This window comes from Bubalus kerabau, chromosome 2 (genome assembly GCF_029407905.1).
Source record: "Bubalus kerabau isolate K-KA32 ecotype Philippines breed swamp buffalo chromosome 2, PCC_UOA_SB_1v2, whole genome shotgun sequence".
Classification (NCBI taxonomy): Eukaryota; Metazoa; Chordata; class Mammalia; order Artiodactyla; family Bovidae; genus Bubalus; species Bubalus kerabau.
The window spans coordinates 142,395-161,162 of record NC_073625.1 but is presented as its reverse complement, the minus strand read 5'-3'; the positions used below and the strand labels follow the sequence as shown (position 1 = coordinate 161,162).

Here is an 18,768-nt window from a genome sequence, read left to right as displayed (position 1 = left end):
CACTGGGACGACCTGGAGGGATGATACGGGGAGGGAGGAGGGAGGGTGGTTCAGGATGGGGAACACGTGTATACCTGTGGTGGATTCATGTTGATGTATGGCAAAACCAATACAATATTGTAAAGTAATTAACCTCCAATTAAAATAAATAAATTTATATTTAAAAAAAAACTGGGTTCAGTTCTCCCCAAACAGATTTACTTTCACTTTTTCTCAAAGTATCTTGAAAAATTTTATAAGAGGAAAAAGGAGGAATTAACTTAACAGCAAAGCATATGATAGTCACAATTAAGCCACAGCATTTTGAAAAATGGGTTTCCCAGATGGCTCAGTGGTAAAGAATCCGCCTGCTAAGCAGGAGATGTGGGTTCAAACCCTCGTCTGTTTTCTATGTCTGCATCTCTATTCCTGCCCTGCAAATGGGTTCATCAGTACTATTTTTCTAGATTCTATATATATGTGTGTGTTAATATATGACATTTGTTTATCTGTTTCTGACTTCACTCTGTATAACAGGCTCTAGGTTCATTCACATCACTTTAACTGACTCAAATTTGTTCCTTTTTATGGCTGAGAAATATTCCATTTCAACTATAATGGGAAGGAGGTTCAAGAGGGAAGGGACATGTGTATACTTATGGCTGATTCATGTTGTTGTACGACAGAAACCAACACAATACTGTACAGCAATTATCCTCCAATTAAAACACAAGAAAAAAAAATTTAAAAAGGAGCTTCCTCAGATGTGAGAGTGAGGAGGACATTTCAAGGCCCATTTGAGGACCTACTCTCTAACTCTTTGTAAGTGGAAGATCAGGCTAAAGAACTCAGCAAGAAGAAACTTGGGTGACATTCAACAGAGTTTAGGCTTTAGACTGGAGAGTACAGGCTCTAAAACTCCAAAGAGCCAGAGCTAAAATCAATAAAACAGATGTAGGAGGCCTCATGTCGGACTGCAGAGTAGTTGCCTTGTCTATAGACAGAGTCTCTATTCATTTCAGCCTTCTGATGCCAGGCTGGGATGCAGACCCATTGTGGCCAGATATCCAATTTCACAAGAGAAACCAAAAAGCTACATTTTTGTGCAAAATAACTTCAGTTTTAAGGACTGACAACGTCCACGCAGACAGAGGAGCCTCACTGACCGTTTTTAAGCAGAGGTGTCACAGCGTCAGATTTTTATTTTAGAAAGACTAGGTGTGCATCTGTGGAGAGGATTAACTGCAAAAACCTACCCTAACCACTGATTATAGTAGCCAGTACTAGCCTACTGTGGGTGGACAAGTGAGCCTCAAGAAGTCTAATCCAGTGATGAAACTGAACAAAAGGGTTTATAAAAAAGAAATATTTAGGTACTAGTAGGACTCAACTTGTAAATGAATGGAAGTAGGGCATAGTAAGTGAGAGAGAGTGGTTTAGAACTTTTTCTGTCTAAAACTGCATAGCATTGAATGGAAAATCTAAGTCTACACTTAGACATGTCAACTGTAAAATGTCTCGAATATATTCAAGAGGTAGCGAGTAACACTACTTAAAATAATTGTTAAGATCATGTGGCAACTTGAAAAAGTGACCACGCATAGATGTCAAGTGGGGAAATGACAATAAATACAAACACACACACATGTATACGTACATATCTGCACCAAGATGACAAAAATATCCAGGGATATGCAAATTACATAGGCTTCCCAGGTGGCTCAGTGGTAAAGAATCTGCCTGCCAATGCAGGAGACACGGGTTTGACCCCTAGGTCTGGGAGATCCCATGGCAAAGAAAATGGCAACCCACTCCAGTGTTCTTGCCTGGGAAATCCCAAGGACAGAGGAGCCTGGCAGGCTACAGTCCATGGGGTCACAAAAGAGTCCAACATGACCTAGTGACTAAACAACAACAAAGCAAATGACACATGCAAAGGGTGAGTGCAATTTTTAAAAATGAAAATGGTATAATTTGTTGAAATGACAGGATTTCAGAAGTTTTTTCTTTTCATTTATTTTATTGTGATCTTGTAAAAATTGGTTTACAGTGAAAATAATAAACACAAAAATGAACAACAGTTTCTGTGGGAGTAAGGAGAAGACAAGCTCGCCATAAACTAAAGAATTACAGAAGACATGCTGGAGGATGTGAGGCTTGAACAAGCCCTGGAAGGACTGGAAAGTAATTATCGCCTCAAGATGAATGGTTCCCCTACTTCTCCATGAAAAATTGCACTCCTTCCAGGAACAAAAAAATACAATTCTCCTATACATTGTAGCAAAAGATGAACAAAGTCAATTGCCATCTTGAAACTTATCTGATTTGCATTTAAAAATTCACTCTAAATTTCCAAAAGATGAACCTTGTGCTTTGTTCAAAAGATTACTTGATATGATGGAATTTTCAGGAGCCCAGAAATCAGAAAACCTGAATGCGGCAAAGACCCATCCATTAACCAGCTGTTACGCCATAAAGTCATTCTTTCTTTCGGGGCTTCCATTTTTCTTTTGTAAAATGGAACTGCTGAATTATTTGACCCCTTAAGTTTCTAGCCAATAAAATACTGTATATTTTTCTCTAAGAGTATTCAGATTCCTCACATAAAAGCTTAAGGCTTATGAAAATACTGACACACCCTGTTCTGTGTTTTTATTTTGTTGGTGATTTAAGTATATTTTCAAGATCATCCATGCCTTTCTAACAAATGAGTTCATCACTCAGAAGCAGCCAACCAAAAGAACAGTGGAATGATTTATTAAAGGCTCAGCCAAGGAGCCAGCTCAGGAACACCATGGTGAGGAGGTGAGACTCCGACCCGTGGAGGCAGCGTATGTGCGATACCAACACCTGAGAGATGATGCTAGGCCTCCAGTAACTCAAAAAGTCCAAGAACAAAGTGGTAGAAATAGAAGTGTCCCCTCTCAACATCACACACAATCATCTGATGGTGGGGCTTGTGGTTCCACTTCCACAATCCTAGGCTCTGTGGGGCTGCAATTTCCAGTTCCCAAAGGAGGAGCACCTAGCCCAGGAGACGCGATGCTGCTTTCACTGAAGTAGAAGCTGTATCTACCACTGGGATAGTTCGAACTCTTCATGACAGTGGCGATCAAAGAAGTCAGTTACTGCTGAGATAATCAACCTTGATGACCCTGAGAAGTTAGGTATGTTTCTACACAATATCTATGAATATGGGATCTTCATGAAGGCATTTCCTAGTATTTCCATACCCAGTAATAACTGTCATTGGCCAATTGTAACACAAAAGCATCAGGGCAACAAAAGGCTTAGAATCCTCAGAAAGAAGGTCTGGGTCAGCCCACTAGGGAAGCAGACTAGTGGAAGTACTTGCAGAGCGTGGGGGAGATCTACAACAGAAGTGGAGGAGAGAGATGATAAATATCCATCAGAGCCTCAGGGCAGCAGCAGCAGAAGCGGGAACTGTAGGTGCTTTCACTGCACTTCTTACCTCTTCCAGGAAGATACAACCTGAAGATGACTCTGTGAGTAGCTGGACTTTTGCACCTCCACTTTTCAGAAGATGTGATGTCCTCTTATTCTAAGGATACCATGCTGTTCCCAGGGTTTAGTTTGTGAACCAGATATAATTAGAGGGCATAAATGAGTCCCGGCGGTGCAAGGGGCAGACTATAAGACATCTTTGTGGAACTTTTCAGACTGGATTGGCTTCACTGTTCCTGCAGATGGTTGCCATCACAACCAACCTGCTCAGTGCAGACCCATGAGCCTTGGCTCCCTGAGGGTAACTAGCCACATGCAAGTCTCTGTCTTCTCCTGCCCCTTTCCAACTCAGCTTCAGATGAAATGCCACATCAAAGAGCCTTTGCTTTGGCATCTGAGAAGCCACTGAAGGTGTTTAATGGTGCACACCAGTTGTGCTGAGGAGCAAAAGGGTGGGGCCAACTTTGACCAGTAAGAACCAGGAGACGGGAGAGAGGCAGACAGATAAATTCTCTTTCCTTCCTCACTCCTGCATCATGATTTCTGTTCTGCATCATGATTTCACCATACAGCCCGCCAGAGTAGGTGGACCTGTTCAGTGACCTGCCATCTCTTTCAGCTCTTGGTGAAGTAACTGTCAGCATGTGACCTCATATTGCCTCACCCTCTTGTTCTCATTCCTGATGCCCTGGGTTTATACTTCTCAAATAAAACATTGAAACTTAGTCCTTGGCTCAAATTCTCTTTCCTAGGAACCTATGTCAATAACTACACTATCCAGACTTCACTCATGTTATATATGACCACACAACCGAATTCTAGTCACTGGAATATAAGAAGACACCAAGTATACCACTTCTAAACTTGGGACATAAAATTTTGCTCTTGGGACATCCCTGGCGATCCAATGGTTAAGACTTCTCCTTCCAATGCAGGGAGCATGGGTTCAATTCCTGGTTAGGGAGCTAAGATTCCATACAACCAGCGACCAAGTAAAACAAAACATAAAACAGAAGGAATATTGTATCAAATTCAACAGATATTTTAAATGGTCCACATCAAAAGACTGAAAAAAAAAATTGTTCTTTCTCCCTACCAACTGAAAAGGAAAAATGAGAGGAAAAACCGGGATGACTTAGAAGCCTGTGTAAGACAGAGCCTCTCTGAGCCTGAGTCTCTAAGTGACAGTGGAGAAGCACAATCTGCTGATCCATTAACCATCCCTTGACCATTAGATGAACTGGAAATAAGCTCCTGTTTGAACTAGCAAATATTTGAGGTCTATTGCTCATGCATTCAGCGTACCCTAGGTAATCTACTTATGTTGTCATTAAACCAGTAACTACAATGAGTAAAGATTAAGGTCCTAGAAAAAAAAAGGCATAGCACCAAGGCAGTAAATCACATTTTCTTTTTTTCCATCTGCCTACTAGAAACCACATTTTATTTGTAAAACTGTAAATGAAATAAAACAAAAAAGTTATGACACATTTCTCTAAAATTTACTGTTAATAGGTTAAAAGCCTCTCCCACAGTCACTCATCAGCCCCTCTCTTCACACCTCCAGGGGGAAAAGAAAAAGCCAAGTGATCTGAACTGGCAGATGCTGACCTGCTTAGATAACTTTGTGCTGATTTTACTAACAAAGGCTCCAATCCTAGGATAGGAAAACAAAAGAAACTAAGCTAGATGCAATCACTGAAACAAAGAAATAAACTAATAGAAATATGAACTAAGAATTGGACTAATTCTTCATTTCTACTATCCACGCTACCCACAAATGAGAACAATTTTTCCCTGAAAAGCAAAAAGTTTCCCATGGGAGGAGCACCTCATTTTTGATATTATGGTAGATGATGCCCCTGATCTTAAAATGGGAGAACACTGTGCCATATCAGCATCCCTCCCCTTGCAATAGCCACTGCAGCTCTTCCACAAACAACCCAAATTCCTCTGTTCAGCTCACTCTGCCTCCTGGTACCCACACGATCTCTCCCTAAAGGTGATCCTGTGACACAGTGGAAACAGTACAGTTCCTGCCTTTCTCTCCCAGTGCTCCATTCAGGTAAGAACAGAACAGATGCTGGGTCAGCCTGGTGCTGAGGATGAATGGGAGCAGCTCAGTGGAAACACTAAGGAGAAACCAGCCCAAACCAAAGACCGGGAGGAGGCAGGTCAAGAGGATGAGATGAAGTCAGCACCTGTGGGTGCTGGGGCCAAAGAGGAGGATCATAGGTCTTGCTAGGTCTCAGTCACACTAATGGGACATCTTATTAATTGTTTTGATCTCTGTATACTTGATTTACAATGTTACATTTCTAGTGTACAGCAAAGTGATTCAGTTTTATATGTATGTGTGTGTGTGTGTTCTTTTTCATGTCTTCATTGTGGCTTATCAGAGGATACTGATATAGTTCCCTGTGCTACACAGTAGGGCCTTGTTGTTTACCCATCCTACATTCATTAGCTTGCATCTCCGAGAATGGGACATCTTAAATGAAGGGAGAACTTGACATTACCTATCTGTTCACTCAGCACAGACTCACTGAGAGTGTACTCTCCACCAGGTGCTGTCACTGGGAATGTTGCAAAGATAACTTGCTATCTGCTCTGATGGTCCTTGTGGTCTAGTCGAGAAACTCCACAACACACTTTCAATAAGTCAGAGGTACCAAGGGATTCATTCTCACCTGCTTTCTGTAGAAAAAAGGAATTGCAAAAGAAGTGAATCTCATTATCTTAAACATCACTTCAAAAACCTCTAAAAAAGTCCTCTTGTGGCTTAAGATATAAATCTCGAGACCTTGAACTAAAAATCAAGACACAAGTTCTGATAAACAGTCATTCCTACCATCCACTTAGATTCTTTTCTCTCAAGATTTTAAAATGCATTATCTTATTTGCTCCCATGAATTAGGTATAGGAAAATAGGATCCCTATCTTCAGCTAAAAAAAAAAAAAAAAAAAGCCTCAGAGAGGTTAAACCAAGTCATATACCTCTTTTTTTCATTTTTGTTTATGTTAGACATCCATATTTACACACATATTTTTGGCATTTACTAAATACTTGGGGAAACATTTATTAACTATCTACGTGTTTATCAGATAGCCAGTAAATTTATTTTTTTATTTTTTAATTTGAATATAATTGCTTTACAGTGTTGTGTTAGTTTCTCCTGTTCAACAGTGTGAATCAGCTATAAAAATATGGGACATTTCATGAATCTGCATGTCATCCTAGTGTAAGGGCCATTCTAATCTTCTCTGTATCATTCCAGTTTTAGTGTATGTGCTGCAAAGTGAGTGGGCACCAGCAAATTCATTGTTCATCCACTATCCATTGGTGTGTGTGTGTGTGTGTGTGTGTGTACTGATTAAGGCTGGAAAGAAAACAATGAACAAAGGAGACCCTCACCCCAAAACCCAAGGAAAAAAACATTTTCCTTCATAAGGCTTGCCTCCTAGAATGGAAATAAGTTTAGAAAGTCTTACATGAATAAAATAAATGCTTAGTAGATGGTGAGAAGTTCAAAAAGGAACAACAAAGGAGGGGAAGGGGAAAGGAAGTGTCAGATGCAATTTTAGACAGGGAAGGACTGATGAGAAAATAATAGGTGAACAGACAGCTGAGGAGGTGGGGTGTGTGCCATGTGGGTTACCAGGGGCAAAGCTCTCCATGAGAGCTCATGCTGGCCTGTCCAAGGGGCAGCAATGAGGCTAGTAGCTTAGGGTCAAATAAGCAAAGGGGTGAGTAGTAAGAAAAAGGGCTACAAATGGGAAAAGATTGAAAGATCATGGAAAACCTGGCTTTACTCTGTCACTGTAACAATGATGGCTTTCTTTCAAAGTAGGATGGGAAACCGCGAAAGGCTGCTGAGGCTGGAAAGACATAATCTTGCCTATATTTTAATAGAATCACTGGCTGTTTTGCTGCAGAGAGATCACAGAGAACTAAGGGAAGAATCATGAGAGTAAGATGGTCTTGGGACAACCCGAGTGAGGAGCCCAGGATTAACCCAGAACAGTAATAGTGAAGGTGCTGAGGATGGCCAGCTTCTGGATGTTTCGAGAAGGTGGAGCTGACAGATTTTCTGATGGACAGGAGTGGGGGATAAAAAGGAAAGTCTGAGATGCCCACAACACCTGTAGTCAGGAAGAATGGATTGTCATTTACTGAAAGGAGGAGAGACACTGGGATAGAATCCTCAAACTTAGCTCCTTGAGGACTACAGACTACAGGCCATGCCTAGTTCCATGTAATTGTAATCTAAACCTATGATTTACAGTTCCACTTTTCTGAAATAACAGTGAGGAGAAAGCAAGCAAAAAGCAAATAGAAAAGAGGGATAATCCTCTCTAACTAGGAAGAAAATGTAACAAGGCTTCATCCATTTTGGATGTATGTCTCTGGAACACTGCCTCATTTCTGCAAGTCTGGTTGTATGATTTTTGAATTCTCCAAAAGCAGAGTCTTCAACAAGATTTTGGGTTCAAGGAGTTTGTTGTGGAGACCATTCTCAGGGAGCAGAAGAAGCGGGTGGTGGAAGGAGGGAACACCAATGCAGAGAGGCATGGCTGAGCTGGTTACCACCATGGATCACTGTGGTTCAGTCCCACTGGAGGCTGCCTGTGAAACCACATAGAATGCGTCTCAGAATTGTCCCTGTGACAATTCTGGAACATTCATACTGATTCTCATATTCCCTTGGCTGTGGACTGCTTCCACAGACATTGACCCTCCAACATTTGTGGACCATCTTTTCTGTGCTGAATAGCCTTTCTGGGCATCAAAGAAGGCAAAAAAAAAAAAAAAAAAAGGCAGAGAGACCTCCTAGTAGACACCTGAGATGAGGCCTTGTCACCATGTGAAACTGTCCAGCCCACTTGACCTTACATCAGGCAGGAAGGTGGTAACATGTAGTTTCATAAAAGACTGAAACATTAGGTCACACACACATCCCAGTGCCTGGCCTCTTCTTTCACCTGCTGACCATTCACTCGTCCTGTTCTCCTCCCACCACCACTACACTCCCAAACACCCCTCCTTTCTCTCAAACCATCATTGTGACCAACAGTCAACATCCATGTGAAATGTCACCCCTTAAAAAACCTAGGAAAATTTCCAGTTAGAAGAGTCCCTCACTCTTCTTAATGCCTACAGCATGAACACCTTTAACTTTGGACCCTTAACTCCAATCAATGCCTTATGGATACTTCAGTTCAGTACACTTCAGTCACTCAGTCCTGTCTGACTCTTTGCGACCCCATGGACTGCAGCACACCAGGGCTCCCTGTCGATCACAAACTCCTGGAGTTTACCCAAACTCATGTCCATTGAGTCAGTGATGCCATCCAACCATCTCATCCTCTGTCGTCCCATTCTCCTTCTGCCTTCAATCTTTCCTAGCATCAAGGTCTTTCCAAATGAGTCAGCTATTTGCATCAGGTGGCCAAAGTATTGGAACTTCAGCTTCAAGATCAGTCCTTCCAATGAACATTCAGACCTGATCTCCTTTAGGATGGACTGGTTGGATCTCCTTGCTGTCCAAAGGACTCTCAAGAGTCTTCTTCAACACCACAGTTCAAAAGCATCAATTCTTCAGTGCTCAGCTTTCTTTACAGTCCAACTCTCACATCCATACATGACTACTGGAAAAACTATAGTCTTAACTAGACAGACCTTTGTTGGCAAAGTAATGTCTCTGCTTTTTAATATGCTGACTAGGTTGGTCATAACTTTCCTTCCAAGGAGCAAGCGTCTTAATTTCATGGCTGTAGTTACCATCTGCAGTGATTTTGGAGCCCCCACAAATAAAGTCTGACACTGTTTCCACATCTATTTGCCATGATCTTTCTTCTCTGAATGTTGAGCTTTAAGCCAACTTTTTCACTCTCCTCTTTCACTTTCATCAAGAGGCTCTTCAGTTCTTCTTCACTTTCTGCCATAAGGGTGGTGTCATCTGCATATCTGAGGTTATTGATATTTCTCCCATCAATCTTGATTCCAGCTTGTGTTTCATCCAGCCCAGTGTTTCTCATGATGTATTCTGCATATAAGTTAAATAAGCAGGGTGACAATATACAGCCTTGACGTACTCCTTTTCCTATTTGGAACCAGTCTGTTGTTCCATGTCCAGTTCTAACTGTTGCTTCCTGACCTGCATGCAGATTTCTCAAGAGGCAGGTCAGGTGATCTGGTATTCCCATCTCTTTCAGAATTTTCCACAGTTTATTGTGATCCACACAGTCAAAGGTTTTGGCATAGTCAATAAAGCAGAAATAGATATTTTTCTGGAACTCTCTTGCTTTTTCGATGATCCAGTGGGTGTTGGCCATTTGATCTCTGGTTCCTCTGCCTTTTCTAAAACCAGCCTGAACATCTGGAAGTTCACAGTTCATGTACTGTTGAAGCCTGGCTTGGAGAATTTTGAGCATTACTTTACTAGCGTGTGAGATGAGTACAATTGTGCGGTAATTTGAGCATTCTTTGGCATTGCCTTTCTTTGGGATTGGAATGAAAACTGAACTTCTCCAGTCCTGTGGCCACTGCTGAGTTGCATAGTTAGATCTTTACATATATGAATAATTTACCTTCCCAAGTAGATCATAAATACTTGAAGGCCACAGTTTCTTGTATCCACTCTGTTGATGAATCCTACTCCATATACGTGGCTTTGACCTTCTCTGGCAGCAAAGAAGGACAAAGACAGAAACTAGGTAGATGGTTGCCATGAATGCTGCCATCTCAAACTACCTTGGAAAGTCACTAGGTGAAGGAGCTTCTTTTTTTTTCAGAGGATAGTTATTATTTTTCAACAACAAAGTATTTTTTTTCATTTTTATTGGAGTATAGCTTATTTATAATGTTAATTTCAGGTGTACATCAAAGTGAATCAGTTACATATATACATATACCCACTTTTTTAGATTTTTTTTCCAATATAGGTCTTTACAGAGTACTGAGTAGAGTTCCCAGTGCTATACAGCAGATCCTTACTAGTTATCTATTTTATATACATAGTGTGTATACATGAATGAGTTTATTTCCCCAGCAAACTGAAAAGCATAACAGGCAACTCCATGAGCATCTATAAACCCTTGGCATACCTGCTTTGCTCGTGTTTCTCTAAGAACTCTCAAGCTAGGATTTTTTAAAGTGAATCCTTTTGACATAATAGGGAGGGGTGACACTTGAAATAATGGCAGATTCATGTTGATGTATGGCAAAACCAATACAATATTGTAAAGTAATTAGCCTCCAATTAAAATAAATAAATTTATATTAAAAATAAAATGTGATTTAAGATTTAAAAAAAAAGAAATAATGCTACATGCATTTCAGACTGGACACATCTCTCATCTCTTTAAAATATCAGGTGTGAGCTGAACAAAGGCACGGGACAGGAAATTTCATTCTTTGTAGATGGTGTTCTGCAAATAGAAGACTCTTCTGGCACAAGGAAAGCGGGTAAAATGACTGGTCCTTCTCCCAGAAAGACAACAGCTTCAGGCACAATTGGGAATAATAGTATGTACCCCCTGATAGAGGAGTGAGATGAGGTGGAAGGGAGGGAGCCAGTCCCTTAAGCATATTAAAGCAACCCTGGATGTGATAATTCCTTGGTGGTTATATTATTTTTAATATCCTTATCAGATAGAGATACATGCTGATGTCCCTATGTACAGATGTGTGAGGTGCTATGAGTCTAGAATTTGCTCTAAAATATATCTATCAAAAAGGATCCAAACCATTGATTTTGTTGAAAGTAGGTCATAGGGACAAGGGTACAATCTCCCTATTTTTATTTATTTAGAAATTTTCATTATGAAATATTTTTCATAAGAGCCACACGCTGGGTCAGAAAGTTGTATACAGCTGAGATACCAAGCTGTGAGCCTCTGACGGTAGCAGCTGCTACAGCACCAGTAACTAGAAAATTCATGAATCTTTATTGCTCATCATCACTGAGACTTTGCTGTGTGGCGTGGGAAGGTTCCTCAGATCGAAGGAGGAGAGTCCTGACACAGTGAAAAATATGATCGCAGCCTTTGTTCTCTGCACAAAATGCCCCAGACGCCATCTTTGCCTCCCTCTCCTTCTTGATACAGCTGACAGCCTCTCAGAGCCATAGACCCCCTGCCATCACCATACCTGTAACAGTCCCCTACCTACCACAACACGAATTCTCTCACTGACCAATTCATGTTCATCCAATTCTGGCTATTTAAGTACATTTCATTCCTATCCCAAAATAGGTACACATCTGATACATTTTCCATTCCTATCACTTAACCTAACAATGTTTTCCCAAAATATCCTGTTTATCTCCCCCGTCCAGTAATAACTACCCTCCCACCAGCTTACCTTCCCTACAAAGTGAACTGACACCTGAACTGGCCCCAAACCTTCTCTCCAACCGGTGCCTGTCTCACTTTCCACCCTGACAGGTGACCTAGCCTAGTACTGAGCCGACTCCTGATAAGCTGTCTTCAGTTTTACTTATTGAGTAACTGATTAAACACTGGAGTTTAGGCTTGAGAACTTCATTTATCCAGTAGACAACTGTTAAGCACTTATTATGTGCCATATCCTAGATCTATAAAAATAAATACATTAGGTATCAACCTCGAAGAAAGTCAAAATCCAGTACGAGAGATAAGTATACACACCTACGGTAGGTGTATACTACATAAATGTGTATACCCGAAAAACTGGCAACATCCATGAATATACTCAATTTGATCTTTTGGAGTTTGGAGGTGGGGCAATGAGGAGGGGGCCTCCAAAGATGAGGAAACACTTGATTTTGCCTCTACACAGTGGAGCAGCTACTCACTCAGGTGTCCGACTCTTTGTGACCCCATGAACTGCAGCCCGCCAGGCTCCTCTGTCCATGGAATTCTCCAGGGGAGAATACTGGAGTGGATTAGTCTATCCCTTCTCCAGGGGATCTTCCCGATCCAGGGATCGAACCCGCGTCTCCTGCCTGCATTGCAGGCGGATTCTTTACCGACTGAGCCACCAAGGAAAACCAAATCTGTTTGACATTCTGTTGAAATCACTTTAGGGCTCCAGGGCACGGCAAGGCCAGAATTCAGGGGCCAGGAGAGAGAGGGATCGCCACTTTGGACGACGAGAAGGGGTGCAGGCGCACCCACGACGGTCTCTGGGCCGGAAACGCACGCGCCCCCGCCTCGGCTCCTCCAGGGGCCTGACGAAAGGTGGCGCGGCCTCACATGGGGCGCGCGCTTCTGCGCCTCCTCCTCGTCCGTGTCGCTGCTGATGAGGACGACGCTGACCGTGGGGCAATGGTCATCTGCTGCTGCCGCTCCCCGGTGGTGCTGGCAGCCGCCTCGCCCCTGACGGACAAGCGGCAGGAGGTGCGGCGTGCACCAGGGCGCCCGCGGAGGTGCATTCTCCACGCGCTCGGACCGCTGCGGGGAGCCCACGGCCTGAGAGGAGGGCACCTCACAGGTGGAGATGCCTCCCACGAGGACAGGCGAGGTTTATTCTTCCGGAGGAGATGGTGCCGCAGGCTGCTGCTGCGTCACGCGGGCCAGACCGACATCTAAGGGGTGAGAGCTGGACCAGCCACTACCGCAGGCCGCTGCATGACGGGATTGTAACTGCCGCCGTGAGCACGCGTGTTCCTCCCGTCGGCGTGGTCTCGGATCAAGGTCGTGTCACGTGGGCCAGAGCCGCATTAAGGGGGTGAGCGCTGGCAGTGTCAGTGGCTGCCTTGCCGTCGGGAGAAGCAGTATCTGCTGGTCCCACGTGGCTAGGCCTGCTGGACAAGCCTACCTGGTTGGTTCTGAGGAGGCTGAGCTCCTGGGGCTTGAGTGCTGAAGGGAACTGCATTTGCCATTCGCGCAGAGAAGCCAGCGTGCTTAGTGGGAGAGGCCTGCAAGCCTTGGAAACCAGGTGGACACATGATGAGCGCTTGCTGGCAGAGGCCGGATAGGTGAAACAATACAAAGACTGTAGATAGAAATTGTAAAAACTGTGTGAAGCTAGAATTAATAAAAGGAAGTCACGAAAGAGAAGGTTGGAGGAATAGAATATGAAGGTTCTTTCCGCTACAAACTTTGAGGTTTATTCCGCAGAAATTGGAAAGTCACAGAAAGCTTTGAAGCAGGGCTGTCAAGTAATACTTGAGTTTGGAAAATGTTTTCCTGTAACAGAGTAAGGACTGACTTTGAAGGCTTGGGGTGAGGCAGGAGAGGCAGAGCAATGCAAGAAATATCAATAGTAACAGTTCAGTTCTATTGCTCAGTCGTGTCCAATTCTTTGCAAGCCCATGGACTGCAGCACGCCAGGACTCCCTGTCCATCGCCAACTCCCAGAGTGTCTTCAGACTCATGTCCATCCAGTCAGTGATGACATCCAACCATCTCATCCTCTGTCATCCCCTTCTCCTCCCGCCTTCAATCTTTCCCAGCATCAGGGTCTTTTCCAAGGAGGCAGTTCTTTGCATTAGGTGGCCAAAGTATCAGAGTTTCAGCTTCAGCATCAGTCCTTCCAATGGATATTCAGGACTGATTTCTTTTAGGATGGACTGGTTGGATCTCTTTGCAGTCCAAGGGACTCTCAAGAGTCTTCTCCAACACCACAGTAGTCACAGATCAGATCAGATCAGATCAGTCGCTCAGTCACGTCTGACTCTTTGCGACCCCATGAATCGCAGCACGCCAGGCCTCCCTGTCCATCACCAACTCCCAGAGTTCACTCAGACTCACGTCCATCGAGTCAGCGATGCCATCCAGCCATCTCATCCTCTGTCATCCCCTTCTCCTCTTGCCCCCAATCCCTCCCAGCATCAGAGTCTTTTCCAATGAGTCAACTCTTCGCATGAGGTGGCCAAAGTACTGGAGTTTCAGCTTTAGCATCATTCCTTCCAAAGAAATCCCAGGGCTGATGTCCTTCAGAATGGACTGGTTGGATCTCCTTGCAGTCCAAGGGACTCTCAAGAGTCTTCTCCAGCACCAGAGTTCAAAAGCATCAATTCTTCGGTGCTCAGCCTTCTTCACAGTCCAACTCTCACATCCATACATGACCACAGGAAAAACCATAGCCTTGACTAGACGGACCTTTGTTGGCAAAGTAATGTCTCTGCTTTTGAATATGCTATCTAGGTTGGTCATCACTTTCCTTCCAAGGAGTAAGCGTCTTTTAATTTCATGGCTGCAGTCACCATCTGCAGTGATTTTGGAGCCCAGAAAAATAAAATCTGACACTGTTTCTACTCTTTCCCTATTTCCCATGAAGTGATGGGACCGGATGCCATGGTCTTCATTTTCTGAAAGTTGAGCTTTAAGCCAACTTTTTCACTCTCCACTTTCACCTTCATCAAGAGGCTTTTGAGTTCCTCTTCACTTTCTGCCATAAGGGTGGTGTCATCTGCATATCTGAGACAATGGGAATGTGAATACAGGCAGCAGCAGCTGAGATGGATCAGAGTGGCCTTTAAATCTATTCATCCGCCTGATTTAAACTTTGTTATCCCCCCCACCAAAAAAAAAAAAATAAAAAGAGTATATTTCCTCTAAGAAGTTATCCTGGGAGTTTCTCAGGGAAGATCTGGCAGCAGATGACAAATAACTAGGAAAGCTGCAAAAATGTGTGCCCTGCTGTGACCGACTACTCAGTTCTTGGGATGGTCTCCCATTCTCTCCCTCCCCACAACGCCCTTGGCAAGATCAGTTTCCTTATAATCATTGACCTCTTCATCCTCACTTCTTGGCTTCTTTCTTCCTTGTTTGGAACTCTGACCTTTACTACTCTCCGGCTCTTGGTTTTGTATCTAGAATGATGGGCTAGTGGCCCAGACACATCTGCCTGAGTGAACAAGAATGTGACATTGACACACAACCACAGTGATGCACAGAAGTCAAGACTGATTTTGACAAGGATGAAAGCTTTCTGCCTGCTGCCCCTGTTTTCTGGGATTTTTCTGGAGAAATTGCTGTGGTCTGTGTTAAAACTCTTGAATGCCCACATGAGATTGAATGCCATTTAGATAAATGAGCCATTTAGCCTGATGGTTCACATAGCAGAATTACTCGAGTGGTTGCTCTAGAATGGGTCTATTTTATTTTTAAAGTTCAGTTGAAGTTAGTTTTGGCCAAGGACTTTGCAAACTTTGATAGAAATCAAGTTCCAGGTGGTAAGGTCCTGGACAATCATCAGTAGGTATGGTAAAAGCATCAAGAACATTATAGCTTTAAGTAGCTGAGTGTTTATTGAACACTCTCATGGGGATACTCCATTCTCAGATAATCACTGATGCATAAGACAGTTTATTCTTCGGGAGGAAACAAGTCAGGTAATTCTTCAAGGCAGACAACTGCACAACCATGACTTGTGTGTTGCTCAGCAGGATGTAAGAAGGATTCTTGCCACCACTGTGTCAGTTTCAGCTACTTCATCCTTCTCTCTCTGGAACCATGGCCATTTCCACTCCTCTCCCTGTCTCTGACGCTCAACTTCAAAGGACCAGGACCCTGTGTGCAGCTATCCCAAGCATCTCACTTCAGCACGTGCCTCCTGGTCAGCACCTTTACCAAAATAGCCCTTGCTTTGTAATTGCCCTTTTCTCCTCCTTCTCGGGTTTCTTTCAAAACAAGACCACTAACCAGTCCATCTTCTCAGCCATGTGTTAAAGGAGAAGCTGTCAAGTGCCTGATCAAAACAGGCCGCTTTTCAGTATGCGTGGTAGGAGGCTTAACCTCCCTGGCAGCTTTCGGGAGAATCTATTATTCCGTGTGTGTCTGATTTGGAAGGATGTGTGAGGGAGTTATTTTTGAGGTCAGGGGAGTTACACTTTTTCCTCATCTATTCATACTGACCAGATCCTCCTCACCCAATTTTTCTTCCTCACAGAGATTCAATTCTGATCTATGTATGCTATGGCTTCAATGTATGCTATGGCTTTAATCCACCAGGTTATAAAGAACCTCAGTAGGAGACCTGGCTTGGTTAGAAATTTGTTACCATCTGTACCTGAGTTCTTTCCCTGAGTCGTGTGCACACACTTGAAATTTTTCTAGACAGGCCTGTATGGCTTCTAGGAAAGATAAACACTATACTGATTTCCTGTTGCATTGTTATCTTGGTCAAATGGCAAAATATCTAGCTTGGAAGTTAGCATCAGATAAAAATAGTGTGAACTGATGACCACAATGCACACCCTCTAATGAGAGCAAATTAACATGGAGATCACAAGCAAAGGAAGAGGTGCATCTTTATGATACTACATTCCAACATGAACCCATTGTATACAGACAAACCAGACCTTAACAAAATCCCAACAATATCCATAAAAAGGAAACAAGTAGGAAATACACACACATACACAGAGTTTCTCTTTAATGCTCTTACAGTCAGTTCTGCCTCCAATTTCAGATCAGATTGCTGTTGGTTCAGTTGCACACCAGAGGAAATCAAGGTTTGCATCCAGGGACTTTGTTGTAACAAATAAATATTTCTTTTACTACAAAACATTTAGCCTTGAGCACATACAGTGGAATTCCCTTGAATAAAATACCTAGACAGAGTCCAATACTTTGGCCACCTGATGCAAAGAACTGAATCATTGAAAAAGATCCCGAGGCTGGGAAAGATTGAAGGCAGGAGGAGAGGCTGGGAAAGATTGAAGGCAGGAGGAGAAGGGGGCAACAGAGGATGAGATGATGGGATGGCATCACTGACTCGATGGACATGAGTTTGAGCAAGCTCCAGGAGCTGGTGATGGACAGGGAAGCCTGGCTTGCTGCAGTCCACAGGGTTGCAAAGAGTTGGACACAACTGAGCAACTAACTGAACAACAACAACAAATGTTATTATAGCAAAATATGCTCTCTCATAAATATTATAAATGTTTATAAACAGATACTCATTTTTAATTTTTTAGTAAATAAGCAATTTATATTTTGTTATATTAGGATGGACACACTCCAGAAAGTACAAAATATTTCTATGGTATCCAGAAACACCAATGGTAAGTCCTCAAAAGAGCACTCATCCTTGAAAAGTATAGAAAGTCATAAGCAGTCATCTAAGCAGTGGTCATGAGGGGTTTTTCTAAGTTAGCACATTAATATTTTATATTAGATACACATTTTTTTAAACAATTTAAATGTAACTTGCAGAGAATATGTCCCCTTTACTCTTAAATACTAGAATGTGTGTTTCTGAAATCCAAAGGCTCTCTTCTAGAGCCTACAATTAGCAAACTTAGAAAATTAACACTATTCTAATACTATCTTACCTCAAATCTTACTCAGATCTCACCAACTGTCCCAATGTGCACTTTACGGCAAAAGAACTTCCCAGCTCATGTACTGCACTCAGTTGTGGTAGGTGTTCAGTCTCCTGCAGTCTAACCTGGTTTCTCTGTCTTTCCTGACCTTGTCATTCTTGAAGTGCATAGTCTAGTTATTTAGTAGAATGTCGCTCAAGTTGGTTTTGTCTGATGCTTTCTCATTATTAGATTTAGCATAAACATTTTTTACAAAAGTGCCAGAGGTGAGGTTCTGTTTTTGAGATGAGTTTTAAAGAATGAGAAGCCTGCTTGTAGAACCTAAGGCCAGATGAATTTATCTTCGCATCAGACTTGAGGGTTTAGAAGGTGAAGGGCAAAGGACTGACCTCTAGCAGCTGGTATTCATCAAGTACTTACTAGGTGCCAGGCACTGTTCTAAATGCATTCAGTAGGTTAACTCAATCTTCCTCACAAGCTCCTCGTAGTTATTCTGTCCCCATTTCTCAGATGAGAGAGATGGAGGCACAGAGACAACAAAGGTAGAAAGTGGGGTAGCCAGGATTCTAATCGAGGCAGACGGACTCGACTGCATATACTGTAAGAAGACGAGAAAATGAAGGCATAATTCTTGGGAAAAGACAGCCTTGCGGCGAGTTCAGAACCTGCTGACTTGAAGAACAGCTGGCGTGGACTGGTCCCAGCGACTGCAGTAGAGATCGTGGCTTATGGCCGCGGCGCTCCCGCCCCCTGCTGGCTGCATGCGCTTACTGGATGCTTTCGTGTGTTGAACGGGATTGAGAAGGCACCTCCGTGGCAGAGCCGTGATCACCGACATTTCTGCGAAGTTCCTGAAATTATGCCTGATAATGAGCATGCATCCGGAAGTAGCTGACATTCTTTCCATTTTTCCCCTTGCCTCTCAGCTCTCTGCAACGTTCTAAAGGTTGCTCAGCAGAACTTCTCTTATGCAACTGCCCAGGAGATTTTTTTTTTTTTTTTTTTAACCATGACAAATTTGGAATCCACTGAAGCAGTAAGGAAGCTAAATTAATCAGAATACAAT

At 42.9% G+C, this 18,768-nt stretch overlaps 1 long non-coding RNA gene and 1 other non-coding gene across 2 annotated transcripts in view; both read right to left on the bottom strand.

Moving 5' to 3' along the window:
* Nucleotides 1-18,398, bottom strand: part of LOC129644566 (uncharacterized) — a 32,868-nt gene extending 14,470 nt beyond the window's left edge. Inside the window, exons 1-2 of the long non-coding RNA XR_008710823.1 lie at nt 18,123-18,398; nt 5,964-6,141 (exon numbers count right to left, since the gene is read on the bottom strand). This is a non-coding gene — a long non-coding RNA (uncharacterized LOC129644566). The remainder of the gene's footprint in view (nt 1-5,963; nt 6,142-18,122) is intronic.
* Nucleotides 6,646-6,755, bottom strand: LOC129645099 (U6 spliceosomal RNA). The gene has a single exon (XR_008711190.1). It is a non-coding gene; the product is annotated as a U6 spliceosomal RNA (small nuclear RNA).
* Nucleotides 18,399-18,768: the final 370 nt, after the last annotated feature.